We start from the raw sequence: 13887 nt of genomic DNA on the forward strand, positions 1-13887 counted from the left end.
GTAATACACCAATTGTCTCCCTCTTCCTGCTCCTCTAGAAATGTTGAGACAGGGAGAAAGGAGGGACTGAGTGATGCTCAGCATGAAACACAACTGCATCACTTGATGGATATGGTAGGTGCTGTTGTGTTTTGGAGACAGCTTGTTGCATCCCCAGGCAGGATGAGGTGTCATCCCTACTCTCTAGACGGTAACTTTTGGCTCCCAGGGGACATCTCTCAGTATAGTATCACAATAATACTTCAGGGTTTTGTCACCAAACCTCAAACAGCTTCACCAGCAGAGCTGTCACTAAAACCTCTGTAGGGTGTCACTTGCTAATTGCCATGGATGGTGAGTCAAGCTGATTTCTGTCATCCTCTGCAACTTCACTGACCTCTTCCCCCTCTTCATTTGAACCTGTTGCAGACATAATTAATTTGGGAGACAAGTTTTCAGGTGAATGTTGAAATAGAGTAGAGAGAGGAAGCAGAGATGCAGGGATGCATGCAGCACAGTGACTGTGTGATGTCTTGAATCATATATTTGCTCCCAAAAGCTATACAGACATACCTCGGAAGTCGAACGGAATCCGTTCCGGAAGTCCGTTCGACATCCATAAAGTTCAGAAACCAAGGTGCGGCTTCCAATTGGTTCCTGATTGCGCAGGTGCGCCGGAAACAATAGCAGAAGCTGCGCTGGATGTTCGGCTTCCAAAAGAAGTTTGAAAACCGGAACACTCACTTCTGGTTTGCAATTGTTTGGGAGCTGGAACGTTCGACTCCCAAGGTATTCAGGACCTGAGGTACGACTGTAGTAGCTCTCTCGTTTTCAAGAACTGCAGCATCAAGCTCCTCGGATCCTGTCTATGTTCTTTGTAGGCTATGGTTTCCCTCTTTTTTCTGCAGGAGGCATGTTATGCATTTTGATTCAAACAGAAAATTGCCATGCTCCCTATGTGAACAATTCAATCTGCCCACAGTAATGGTCTTCAATGCTACAACACCCAACTGGATTGCATGCTTATCAAAGGGTGGGCCATGCACTGGTGGCACTACTGTCATTTTATTTTTGTTCTTCTGTTTTGTGCACACACGTGTGTGTACATGTCTGAGAGACAGAGACAAAGACAGAGATTGGTAATTCTTTTTGGGAGCTGGGAGCTAGGGGTCTCCCAACAGATACTTATGAAAATCCCATCAAGTTACAGTTCCTGGGAACTTTTGTAGAAGCCATTACTGTTCAAACTGGTATAAAACCATTATACGGTTGGTGTATAGTCACCCAGAGAGAAATAGATAAAGAAAGATGGGCACCTGCAGTCTGAAATTACACAGGATAGATTTAAGGATGGTTCCTGCACCTGAAAAAGTGAAAGCATACCTAGTAAACACCCCATAAATCAGAGTTGGAGCCCAAAATATTGGCGCTGCACTCACAAAAGCTCTAGTTAATATATCCAAATGAACTACCTTTCATGTTATATCCATATACAGTATAAACATACAACTGAAGTGAAATACACACTATGCAATCACATGTGGTGATTTGATCTAATCCAGCCTGTTTGATAGAATGACTGAAATGCAGAAACACAGATTGTAGAGATGGAAAGGACCCTGAGGCTTCTCTGACTTTATTTAGTCTTGGTTGTATGTTTTTAAGTGGCTTTGAAAATAAGTGTTTGGGCTGTTCATCTACAGCTTTCTAGAATGGCCACGTTTTCTCACTTGGGCTGTTTGGTAAAATAAATTCATAATTAATAAACTAAGGGCAATGAGAAGGCTGTGTGTGTGTTTGTGTGTGTGTGTTGTGCAGAAAGTTAACAAGAGACAGATGTGTTGTAGATGGAGCTCTCTGTTTGTCCTGCGCTGGAGCTGTAAGCTAGCACAAATACATCCAGATAAATAAATGTGTTGTATCATCTGATGACAAGCATGTCATAGCGAGAAAGTTAATGGAGTTTCATGCTTTGACCTGATACCAGGCTGTGCAACAGCTAGATAAGAAGCAAGGTAAAGATCAGATGCTATTTTATCGCCCCCCTCCCACCTCCTCTTGCACTATTACCATGAGGCAGGGGGTGAGATCATGGAGAGAGGGAGGGAGTGGAGAGACAGATAAGGAGGCAAAAGAAACCGAAGGAAAGTTCTGATCACATCAAAGACTGACATGGTGACCTTGCGTAGAACACGGACAAAAATCCATGCAGAGAGGAAAATGCAGCATGGGACAATCTTTCGGTGGAGGAATTCAGAAAAGGATTAAAAAACAAAACACTGAGATTGAGAAGAGTGGTGTGGGAATGCAGAGACAAAATCAAAGCTGCTTTGTATGTTTATTCACCGTCTGCACTTCCAAAGCCTGGTGAGGAAAAAATGGAAATGTTGGGAACACAAATGTTCTGCGACATTCCTCCATTCACACCAGAAACTACCCTATGGCAGTGCATCATCTTAAGTTAACTGTTGTTTTATTTCCCATTCAGTCTCAGACTTGGTAATAATGAACTGGGGGATGGAGGGCAATATGTATGTATTTCCAGTAATGCCAGAAGTACAGATTTCTGTCAGACTACCTTTCTCCCCAACCACTTGAGATCTCTCTAATAGAAATCTCTTGGTCCTAGATATCTCTTTCCGTTGCCAGATTGCTTATTCTTTCTCCTGTTCCTCCTTTTCTCTGTTCACACTCTACTGTAGGCAGCCTCAGTTCTCTCAAAGGAGCAGCAATGAGCGATTTCCTTATCTTTGCTGTGTTGCTGGTGTGAAGCTCCCTCCCATTGGGGTTTACCAGTATAGTTGCTGCTGCCTTCATTTCATGTCTTTATCTCTCCTTTAAAAAAGCAGAGAAATAATAAAACTCATTAACTCTTAACATCCACTCTTTTTTCTTTTCTTTCTTTTTTTTTTTTTGCAGATTCTATACCCAGGTAGTATCCATCAGCCTCAACTTCCTTTTTCTGCACTGTGTCTAATATTCATTCTTAGAAAAACGGCAGAGGACCATGCACCAAGAAAGCTGGTTGGGAGGGTACTGTCCTGGGGCTAGGGATGGGCAACCTGTCACTTCTTGGCTTGCCATTTTTCCAATCTTAAATTCAGCTCTCCACATTTTCATGTTAGCTTCCAATTCGTTTTTAACATTCTCAAGGAAATCCATCAGAATTATTTGCAAATTTCTCCTAATATTATAAGTGTGTATTTAATTTTGCCTACTAATATTTATGTTTTGAAAACATGTCCCCCTAATATAATGCATGCTTGTATGTTTTTTTTCACTAATATATGCATTTCCCTCCCCCGCCCCCTACACACAACACTTTACCACAATACAGTGGAACCTCTACCTGCGACCATAATCCTTTCTGGAGGTCCATCCAGAGGTTGAAGTGAGTCGCTGGGAGAGGCGCTGTTGTGCGCAGGTGTGGGTGGCGATTGCCCACTTCTGCTCATGCACGAATAGCGATCGCTGCTCCTGCGCATGCACGAACGGCGGCAAACCTGCCAGTTACTCCTGGATTTGCCACGGACATTGGGCGAAATGGACGCAAGCAGAGGTGGTTGTAAGAAGAGGTTTCACTGTACATGTATTTTTGAACTCATTGCTTGGCTGGAGAGGCTGCATTACAAAATCTGGAAAAGTGTGATTTTCAATGGTTTGGTTTTCATATTGTTTTGGAAAGTGTGAATTAGGGAGATTCACGTTTAAATGTGAACTGGATCCAGTATTCCAGAAAATCTCCAGAACTAAAACAAAGACATTATCCCTCCATGACATTCATTCATGATAGCCCGGGTTTAGCTTATGCCCTCGCAACCCTTGTGGTTGCGTGAGCTGATTAATGCTCGCCAAGTTCCCAGCGTCAAATCGTTATAAAAGCTAATTACCTTGAGAGCTATAACACAGGCCCCAAACAGATGTGTCCTGACTTTATTGCCCTTTGATGCAACTTTGGGATGAAATGCATAGTGTGCTACAGTTAGAACTGGGACATTTTCTCTGTGTCACTTTCCAGATGAAATTTGTTCTCTTTCCCTTGAAGCTGTTATTTGTCATGATGGTGGTGGTGAAACATAGTGGGCTAATAGCAGGGTTGTTGTTTTCTAAATATTTTATATTAGTTTTACAAAATATATCTCAAATTTAACACATTAAACAAGATTCTTCTGAATCTTAGGACTTGCCTCCTCCCCTCCGTTGGTCCTTAGTATAGCTAAGTCAACTCCATATATCTCAAATATCTCAAAATATCTCAAATTTAACACATTAAACAAGATTCTTCTGAATCTTAGGACTTGCCTCCTCCCCTCCGTTGGTCCTTAGTATATCTAAGTCAACTCCATATTATAATTTCTCCACATTAAAGTCCTCCAAAGTATATAAGTCTTTGTCACATTGCAGGAGTTGTTAAAAGAACTCAAGTCATTACAGTGTTCCTTTGAATACAGTTTGTATTTGTCCCATTCCCTATTGAAGTTCTGATCCTCCTGATTTCTGATTTTCCCTGTCAGTCTTGCCATCTCTGCATAGTCTAATAGTTTCATCTGCCAGTTCACTTTTGTCGGCATTTTCTCCTCTTTCCATCGCTGTAGCATCCTTGCAGCTGTAGTTGCGTACATGAATAGTCTTCTCAAGTCCTGTCTGCACCTAAAATTCCTAAAAGAAAGGCTTCTGGTCTTTTGACAAATGTTATTTTAAACATTTTTTTTAGTTCATTATATATCATTTCCCAGAATTCTTGAATCTTTTTACAGTTCCACCACATATGATAAAAGGTGCCCTCTTTTTCCTTATATTTCCAACATACATTCAAATTAGTCCCATACATTTCTGCTAACCTACTGGGTGTTAGATGCCAACGATACATCCTCTTCATATAATTTTCTTTCAGCGTATAGCTCACTGTAAATTTTAGTTTGTCTTTCCATAATTTCCCCCATGCTGCCAACTGTATATTATATCCAAAATCTCTTGCCCAGTGAATCATTACGGACTTCTTCATCTTTTACCTCCCATTCCAACAACAATTTATACATTTTCGAAAGTAGTTTCACTTTATTCTGTAACAATTCTCTCTCAAAGCTCGATATTTCAGTAGTGAAACCCTTTCTTTTATCCATCTTAAATGCATCATTCAGCTGGTGATATTGTAACCAATCTGTAAAAGGTCTCTTATGTCATCATTTTCCCCCCAGTTTTAGCTGATTTCCATCTTCTTTAAGTAATTCTTTATATGTTGCTGAATCTTTTCTCATATTCAATTTCTTTATAGATATTGCCTCTATTGGCAATATCCACCATGGCGTTTTTGGTTCTAACAAACTGTTATATTTGTCCCATACCGTGTATGAGGACTTTCTTATTACATGGTTCAGGAATCCTCTGTGTACCTTAAGTTTTTCATACCATAAATATGCATCCCATCCAAATCTTTTGTAATGACCCTCTAGGTCTAATATATCTGTATTTTGTAATGTTATCCATTCCTGGAGCCAGCAGAGACAGGTACCCCTGCCCGTACGGGACAGTCTTGACAGACTCTAGGGTTGTGCGCTCATCTTACTCTAGAGGCTGGGAGCCAGCGCTGTCCGCAGACACTTCCGGGTCACGTAGCCAGCATGACGAAGGTAAACGCCGTTTACCTTCCCGCTAGTAAGCGGTCCCTATTTATCTACTTGCACCCGGGGGTGCTTTCGAACTGCTAGGTTGGCAGGCGCTGGGACCGAGCAACGAGAGCGCACCCCGCCGCGGGGATTCGAACCGCCAGCCATGCGATCGGCAAGTCCTAGGCGCTGAGGTTTTACCCACAGCACCACCCGCGTCACTATATATATATAGTTAGTTATTATTTTTTGTAAATAATTTTTATTAAATTTTACATCTTTTTTAACAAAGTCACAATTAACAATATAAACACAAAATGAATTCTCAATTACTCCATCCCCATGACTTCCCCTAACTTCCCTTCCTGGTTTCTTACACATTCATTTCTCCTACTTATTATTTTAATTTGTTCTTAACATTTTATCCTCATTTTTCTGTTTTCACTATTTATTTTGCTAATTGTAAGTGTTTAGTCAAACCCTGCAAGTGAGTTCATTTCTTTACATGGTTTCTTTACATATAGCATAAAATGTTCCCAGTTTTTTAAAAAAAGTTTCTATTGTCCTTATCTTTGAGTCTTCCAGTTAACTTTGCCATTTCAGCATACTCTTATCAGTTTTTCTTGCTATTGTTCTTTCGTAGGTATTTCATCACTTTTCCATCTTTGGGCTACCAGAATCCTAGCCGCAGTTGTAGCATATATAAATAAAGACTTCTTATCTTTTGGCAGGTCTTCACCTGAAATGCCTAATAAGAAAGCCTCTTAACAAAAGTTAACTTAAACACTTTTTTTTCATTTCATTATAAATCATTTCCCAATAATTTTTAATTATTTTACAATTTCACTACATATGAAAAAATGTATCTTCCTTTTCTTTACATTTCCAACACTTATTAGAACTTGTTCTATACATTTTTGCCAATTTCAAAGGTGTAATATACCATCAATACATCATTTTCATATAATTCTCTTTTAACAATATACAATAAGTAAATTTTAAATTAATTTTCCATAGTTTTTCCCAATCTTCCAGTTGTATATTGTGTCCTGTATCTTGTGCCTATTTAAGCATTACAGATTTGACCTCTTCATCTTTAGTCTCCCATTCTAACAATAAATTATACATTTTCTTTAAGAGTCTGTTTTATCATCTACAATTTCTCTTTGAAATTTAGATATGGTATCTCCAAATCTCTTCTTTTTATCTTCTTTGAAAATCTCATTTAATTGACGATGTTGCAGCCAAACGTGAACATATTCTCTAATAATCATATAATCAGAAAATCACTGATAAAAGTATGGGGAAAATATAAATATCTATTAGAACAGAAAATTCCATGGTGGGTCACCTGAACAGAAGCAAATTCATAATATATTTTTAAATCTGGCAGGGAGAAGTCACCTCCGTCTTTAGAATCTGTCAACAGCTTGTGTTTTATTCTTGGTTTCCCCACTGCCATATAAACCTTGAAATATCTCTTTGCCATTGCTTGAAGGGCCCTGCTCCACCGATCACCAGGCTTGCTTGAAACAGAAATAGCATTCTCGGCAATACGTTCATTTTTGTCACAGATATCATTCCCCAGAAAGATAAATTCAACCTCCCCTAAATCTCAAATTTTCTTTTTACTTCTTTTCACATGGTTAGGTAATTATCCTTATGTAAATTAATATTCTTTGGGGTCAACCAAACTCCCAAATATTTGACCTTTTTATTATTATTACCATTTCAGTAACTTTTTGTAATTCATTTTTATTTTGTTCTGTCGTATTTTTCATCAGCAACTTAGTTTTATTTTTATTCAATTTGAAACCTGCCACCTGGCCGAACTCATTAATCATCTCCAAAACCCTAGGTAAGCACACCACCGGGTTTTCTGTTGTTATCACAAGGTCGTCTGCAAATGCTTTGAGTTTAAATGCTTTGTTCCCCACCAGTATTCCTTTTATATTTCTCCTCCTCTTATTTTCCTTGCCAGTAGGCTAATAGCAGTTTTGGTGGGGTGGTTTGATCTGGACTTATTTTTCCTCCTTGCAGCAGTCATAACAATCCTTCCTTCTAGCTGCTTTTAAGCCAGGAGAGGGGGGGGTGCATGAAGATCCAGTTTTGACCCTCAGGAAATACAGATCCCAGGGGCACATGCTTACCAAATTACATTTTCTGGTATGGAAAGGGTGAGAAGCAACAGATGGAAAAGGGTGAGAGGTTTGGAGATTCTCCATGCAGAGGTCCATATTGATTTTTTAAAAAGAAGATATTGTGTGAAAAGATGCTTAGAACTGCACCTTCTAATCAACTCATTTGTCTTTAACTGAAGGTTGCCTTCTTTTAATATGAGGATCTTTGACATTTACCCTCCCTGAACAGCAGAAAGAGAGCATCCTGGCCAGCTGTGTGGAGGACAGCGTGACTGTTTTAATGCATCCACAGCTGATACCCTTCCCTGCTGTTCCCATTTGTATTCCTGATAGCTTGCAATACCTATGACGATTGGGAAATTGAGGCACACAATACTTAGCCTCAGGGCCAACTGCAAAGGTAAAATGAAATTATCGGCTGGCACTTTGCCGTCTCTTGCTTTCTGCAAGAAACTGGTTTTCCCCCCTCACATCCAGACCAAAGATTCAGGTGGTTTTCTTCATATTTGTCTAAAGAGGTTTACCGAAAATAAACTTATGAAAATGCTGTATTTTATAAATATATGCAGTTTTCTTGGTCCCCAGACACAGGAAGGCAACAAGTATATTTGCCTTTCCGCTTGGTTGAATTATCCCTCTCCCCACCCACAAGAATCCCCATCTGCTTTAAAACAATGGTGGAAATGAATTCATTTGAATTGCCCTGAGTGTTTGCACTGAAAGCAGATGGTTTGATTTTTACAGCAGTTCATCATATTTAGGGTAGAGCAGTTAATCATATGGTCCTTATCTCTTTCTCTATAAACAAACTAGTCTAGAGGATTTCACAGAACCTATTTGAAAGGCGTCTGGTGGGCAGAACTCCACGCAGCAGCCCCAAGGGAACATGCCTGGATTATTTATGACTGCTGCAAATTCCCCACAAATACTGCATTTCCCCCCTTTTCTTCCAAAACCGTTTTTTTTCCTGGAAAAATGGGGGGGGTGGAATATTCAAACTACATCAAACTCCCTTTTCCCATTTTTCCAGAGGTAAACGGTTTTGGGGGGAAATGTGGGGAAGCTGGTTATCCCCCCCCCCATTTTTTCCCAGGCTTTCCCATCCCTACTCCTGGGGCAGAACCAGTTAGATACAGGTCTCCTTCAGATAAAAACCAGGAACAGCAAAGTTAGCTATAGAAAGGGGTGTCAAGGAGAACTACCGTATTTTTTGTTCTATAAGACGCACCAGACCATAAGACACACCTAGTTTTTGGAGGAAGAAAACAAGAAAAAAAATATTATGAATCCCAGAAGCCAGAACAGCAAGAGGGATCGCTGCGCAGCGAAAGCAGCAATCCCTCTTGCTGTTCTGGCTTCTGGGATAACTGTGCAGCCTGCATTCGCTCCATAAGACGCACACACATTTCCCCTTACTTTTTAGGAGGGAAAAAGTGAGTCTTATAGAGCAAAAAATACGGTAATTCTAGACGTCTTAAGCAAGACAATTGATATGGATGAAGGGAGTTACACCAGGGCCACTGACCATTCTGATGCTGGGAAAATTTCCCTTTGCAGTAGCAGTGAAGTTGATTAGCCAGACTTCTTGTATCAACACCACCCAGCATCACTGCCAAACACACAGTGGCACTGATGGCTGCTTCCCATTTGGACTGTTAGGCCAGAAGGCAGGGAGGCCAGCAGCGGGTAGAGCTAGAGCTAACGACAGGCAGAGCTAGCTAATTCTAGTTCCCCTCCCCTCCTCCCTCCACAGTTCTCCAAGGGCAGAAATGGAAACTTAGAGGAAGGAAGCCGATAGTTAGTGCTTAACCCTGGATCTGTTATAAGAAGGTAGGCAGGTGTGTGGGCTGGCTGAAGTTGATGGCGGTAGTGCTCTGTTTGCCCCAGTGAACCAGTTACCACTGCACAGTGGCAAGTCTTGTTTTTCCCAGGTGCATTTTGGTTGCTTTACTTACTAGTTTATTTTATTTTTTCAGGTAAGTGACTAGTAGATCTTTGGGAAAAGAATTCCTCAGTTGGCCAATCTCTAGGCTCACCTGGGTAGAAACTGTAGCTACTTCGTTGTTGTTTAGTCATTTAGTCATGTCTGACTCTTCGTGACCCCATGGACCAGAGCATGCCAGGCACTCCTGTTTTCCACTGCCTCCCGCAGTTTGGTCAAACTCATGCTGGTAGCTTTGAGAACACTGTCCAGCCATCTCACCCTCTGTCATCCCCTTCTCCTTGTGCCCTCAAACTTTCCCAGCATCATGTTGCAAACTGGGCCACTGAGACAGAACATTGATCTACCTAGATCGGTGTGGTCTACGGTATTAGATCTCCAGGTCCAAACGGTATGATCGGTATGGTCTACGGTATTGGATCTCCAGATCTAAATGGTATTGGATCTCCAGGTTTTCAGGCAAAGTCCTCCACCCCCCACTCCCAAAAAAACCCGTGCTGTGTCTGGAGATGCCAGGGATTGCTTGCAAAACATGTGCCCCATCGCTGAGTTTCTCCTTCTCATCTAAACAAAGATCCCTCAGTTCTAAATAAGGAGCAGAATTAAATAGGAATATAGGAAGCAACCTTATACTGAATCAGAAAGATAATGATGATCATACTCGTTAGTTGTTTGTTACACAAAAGTATCCAACTGATCTACAACATATTTATACCTTAAATATAAATATATCATACCATAAATGCAGAAAAACTCACAGAACAACCACAGGGAGCTGTGGCAGCACACTAGTAGCAAAATAACATAGTCTATCAGAAACCAGGGGCATGGGTGGGAAGATAAGTCTTCCCTGGTGCCAGAAATATGTTAACGAAGGTGCTAGCCAGAGCTTGCTGGGGAGAGTATTCCACAACCAGGGAAGCAAACCTGAAAAGGCTCATGCCCTAGTCACCACCCCCAAGCCTTCATCAGAGTGGGGAGCTGGAGAAAAGCCTCAGAAGAAGATCAAGGTGTCCAGGTATTTTCATACTTAGAAACATTCCAGAAAATAGGCATCTAGCAGAATTATGCCTACATTGACTGGTATTGGCTCTCCAAACCTTAAGAGAGAGGTCATACCCAGCCCTAGCTGGACCTTTCTTAAACCTTTTGCATACAACTATGTTCTACTGGGGACGCGGGTGGCGCTGTGGGTAAAACCTCAGTGCCTAGGACTTGCTGATCGTATGGTCGGCAGTTCGAATCCTCGCGGCGGGGTGAGCTCCCGTCGTTTGGTCCCAGCTCCTGCCCACCTAGCAGTTTGAAAGCACCCCTAAGTGCAAGTAGATAAATAGGTACCTCTTTATAGCGGGAAGGTAACGGCGTTTCCGTGCGCTGCGCTGGTGCTGGCTCGCCAGAGCAGCTTCGTCACACTGGCCACGTGACCCGGAAGTGTCTATGGACAGCGCTAGCTCCCGGCCTCTTAAGCGAGATGAGCACGCAACCCCAGAGTCGGTCACGACTGGCCCGTACGGGCAGGGGTACCTTTACCTTTTTATGTTCTACTGAGCTATGGTTCTTGTCAGTTTGTAAGTGTGAAAGCAGATTTTGCTATGGATAAACTTTTTGTATTTGAGAGAGATGGTGACCAAAGGAAAAGAGATTTTCTGCTGGAGAGGTATTGCCTACTTGATGCCACAGAGTTGATTTTTCACTGAGTGGAAGAAATTCTCTGCCTTTCTAGTTACATAAAATCAGACCTAATAAACACATTTATTGTCCCTCCACCTCTGAACCTGTGTTTTCCAGAGTTGTGCTGTGTTCGATTTCCCTGTTTTGAGAAATTGATTTTTTTTTTTTACTTCCAATGTTGGGTTGCTCTGCTGGAGAAGGCTATGGATAGCTATATAATACAGCAGGCCACCTTGAGTACAGGATGGTTAAAATGTGGGCACTGGGATGCACTACAATGAATGAGAGATGGAGACTGGAAACAGAAGGTGACATCTCTGAATCTAAATATCATTGAGACAAGGAGTGGATTGAGTTGGAGTGAGCCTGTGGCATTTTTATGTTGCAGGGTTAGTTTGGCTGTGGTCTAAACCACTGAGCCTAGGGCTTGCCGATCGGAAGGTCGGTGGTTTGAATCCCCGTGACGGGGTGAGCTCCCGTCGCTCGGTCCCTGTTCCTGCCAACCTAGCAGTTCGAAAGCACGTCAAAGTGCAAGTAGATAAATAGGTACCGCTCTGGCGGGAAGGTAAACGGCATTTCCGTGCACTGCTCTGGTTTTGCCAGAAGCGGCTTAGTCATGCTGGCCACATGACCTGGAAGCTGTACGCCCGCTCCCTCAGCCAGTAAAGCGAGATGAGCACCGCAACCCCGGAGTTGTTCACGACTGGACTTAACTGTCAGGGGTCCTTTACCTTTACCTTTATTCAACAGCAGCCTGTTAATTGTAAGGAAAATAAATTTGCATGGGATGGCAAATGGGAAGAGGCATAAACTGTGATATTGTTATCATCTTTGATAGAAGTAGCAACCATGATATCCTGCTTGGTGTAAGTTTGAGAGTTTGTGAATGTGTGTGACAAGCGAGCCCAGTTTGCTGGAGAGAGTGTTCTCTGTACTCCTCCCACCCACAGCTGTGTCCAATAGGCAGATGGTCATGTATTTTGTACAATAAACTGGGTAGCAGCTCCCAGCTTTCTACCTGCATGCATGTTGCTTGTTGAGTTAATTTGGTTTGAGCCTGGAGTTTATTACATCAAAAAGAGGGAAGGAGAACAATCTGCCCTGGTCTCCTCAGTCTTTTGCCAAGCTTGCATTGCTGCCTAACTCTCTTGTTGCCTTGACACTAACTATGTCACAGGGTTTGAGACACTTCACTAGCTGGAGCTCCCCTGCTGCTTGTAGTGCATACACGGACATCTGGAGGAAGATATCTGATAATAGCCTTAACCACAGCTCAAACAGTCCCATGTCATCCAGTTTAAGCCCCCCCCCCCCCCTGCGCCTGATCTCTGGCTAGGTGCTGTTCTGAACATGCTTCTAAATTGGTTTGTCCTATGCTAGTTTTTTAGTTTTTTCGTTTTTATGCTTGGTAGTGGTGATTGGATTTGGGGAGGCCATGTGCTTTATGACCTTTTTTTCTGCGACAGTGCATAAGAGCTAACTAGTCTTGTTGGTCATTCTCAGGCCTCGATATCAACAAGAGCTTCCTTCCAATTCCCAAATACATTCAGTTTTCGAAAGGATAATCTTCTTACAGCTATGAAAACAGCTAAAAGCCCTTAGATTAGCCAAACCTCACATTTGTGGCAATAATACATTACCCCTATTAAGTGCATTTTCTCCCATACAGACTTGTGTCCTAAACTGCCATTTGTGTGAAAAATAATCAGGAGTCTACAAGTCCGTATGTATGTTTAAAAGTAACAAGTATGTGCGCAAATACACTTAACTTTCTTAATGTATTCCAAGTGTGCACACACTCTCCCTCCCCTTCCTCCACCACCCGAGGCTTAAGGCACATAAAGACTAGCAGATTTATTGCAGAGTAAGCTTTCATGGACTGGAGCTCACTTCATCAGATGCAATATATACCATTGTCACTAGATCTTGTATAATTTTGCCTAGAGTAAAGAATGGGAATGCTGAATCTTGGGTGACAGCTCCTGGTATAGGAGTCAAGCTGCTGACTCAGGTCCTGATACACTGCCATGGAAATAAAATCAGACTCTGACCATAAGGTGCACAGTATCAAGAGAAGCTACAGGGCTATTATTATTATTATTATTTAAAAGATATTTATTAAAGTTTCAACATTTTACAAAAATAAGAAAAAAGAAAAAGAAAAAAGAAAATACAAAGTAAAAACAGTTAAAAACAAATCAGTTTTTCCAAATCTTATCTTTCATTTGCTTGTTTCATTTGCTTGTTATTATTATTATTATTAATGCCTGTTGGATTTTCTGTTGGGTCCCCCCCCCCCGTGGAAAGGGTAAATCTGGATTAAAGAGGGGGGTGGTGAATACAGGCTGGTGTTTTGATTCCAATGATGCTATGCAGATGCTGCAAACAAAACAAAACAAAACAAAACAAAACAAAACAAAACAAAAAAACACCAGCTGTGCATGAGGAGCACAGATCCTCCAATAAACACTCACCTGGAAACACTCATAAACTTTGCAATACTGAATGGTACTTCTCGTGCTGTTGCTTAAACTCTGCATTCCACCAT

The 13887-nt window shown here is 41.6% G+C and overlaps 1 protein-coding gene across 3 annotated transcripts in view; it reads left to right on the forward strand.

Annotated features, from left to right (window-relative positions):
• The window catches only part of ASTN2 (astrotactin 2), a 682965-nt gene that overhangs the window by 247303 nt on the left and 421775 nt on the right, over positions 1 to 13887 (forward strand). The gene's annotated exons all lie outside the window — the stretch shown is intronic.

The sequence above is a fragment of the Podarcis muralis genome, chromosome Z (genome assembly GCF_964188315.1).
Source record: "Podarcis muralis chromosome Z, rPodMur119.hap1.1, whole genome shotgun sequence".
Classification (NCBI taxonomy): Eukaryota; Metazoa; Chordata; class Lepidosauria; order Squamata; family Lacertidae; genus Podarcis; species Podarcis muralis.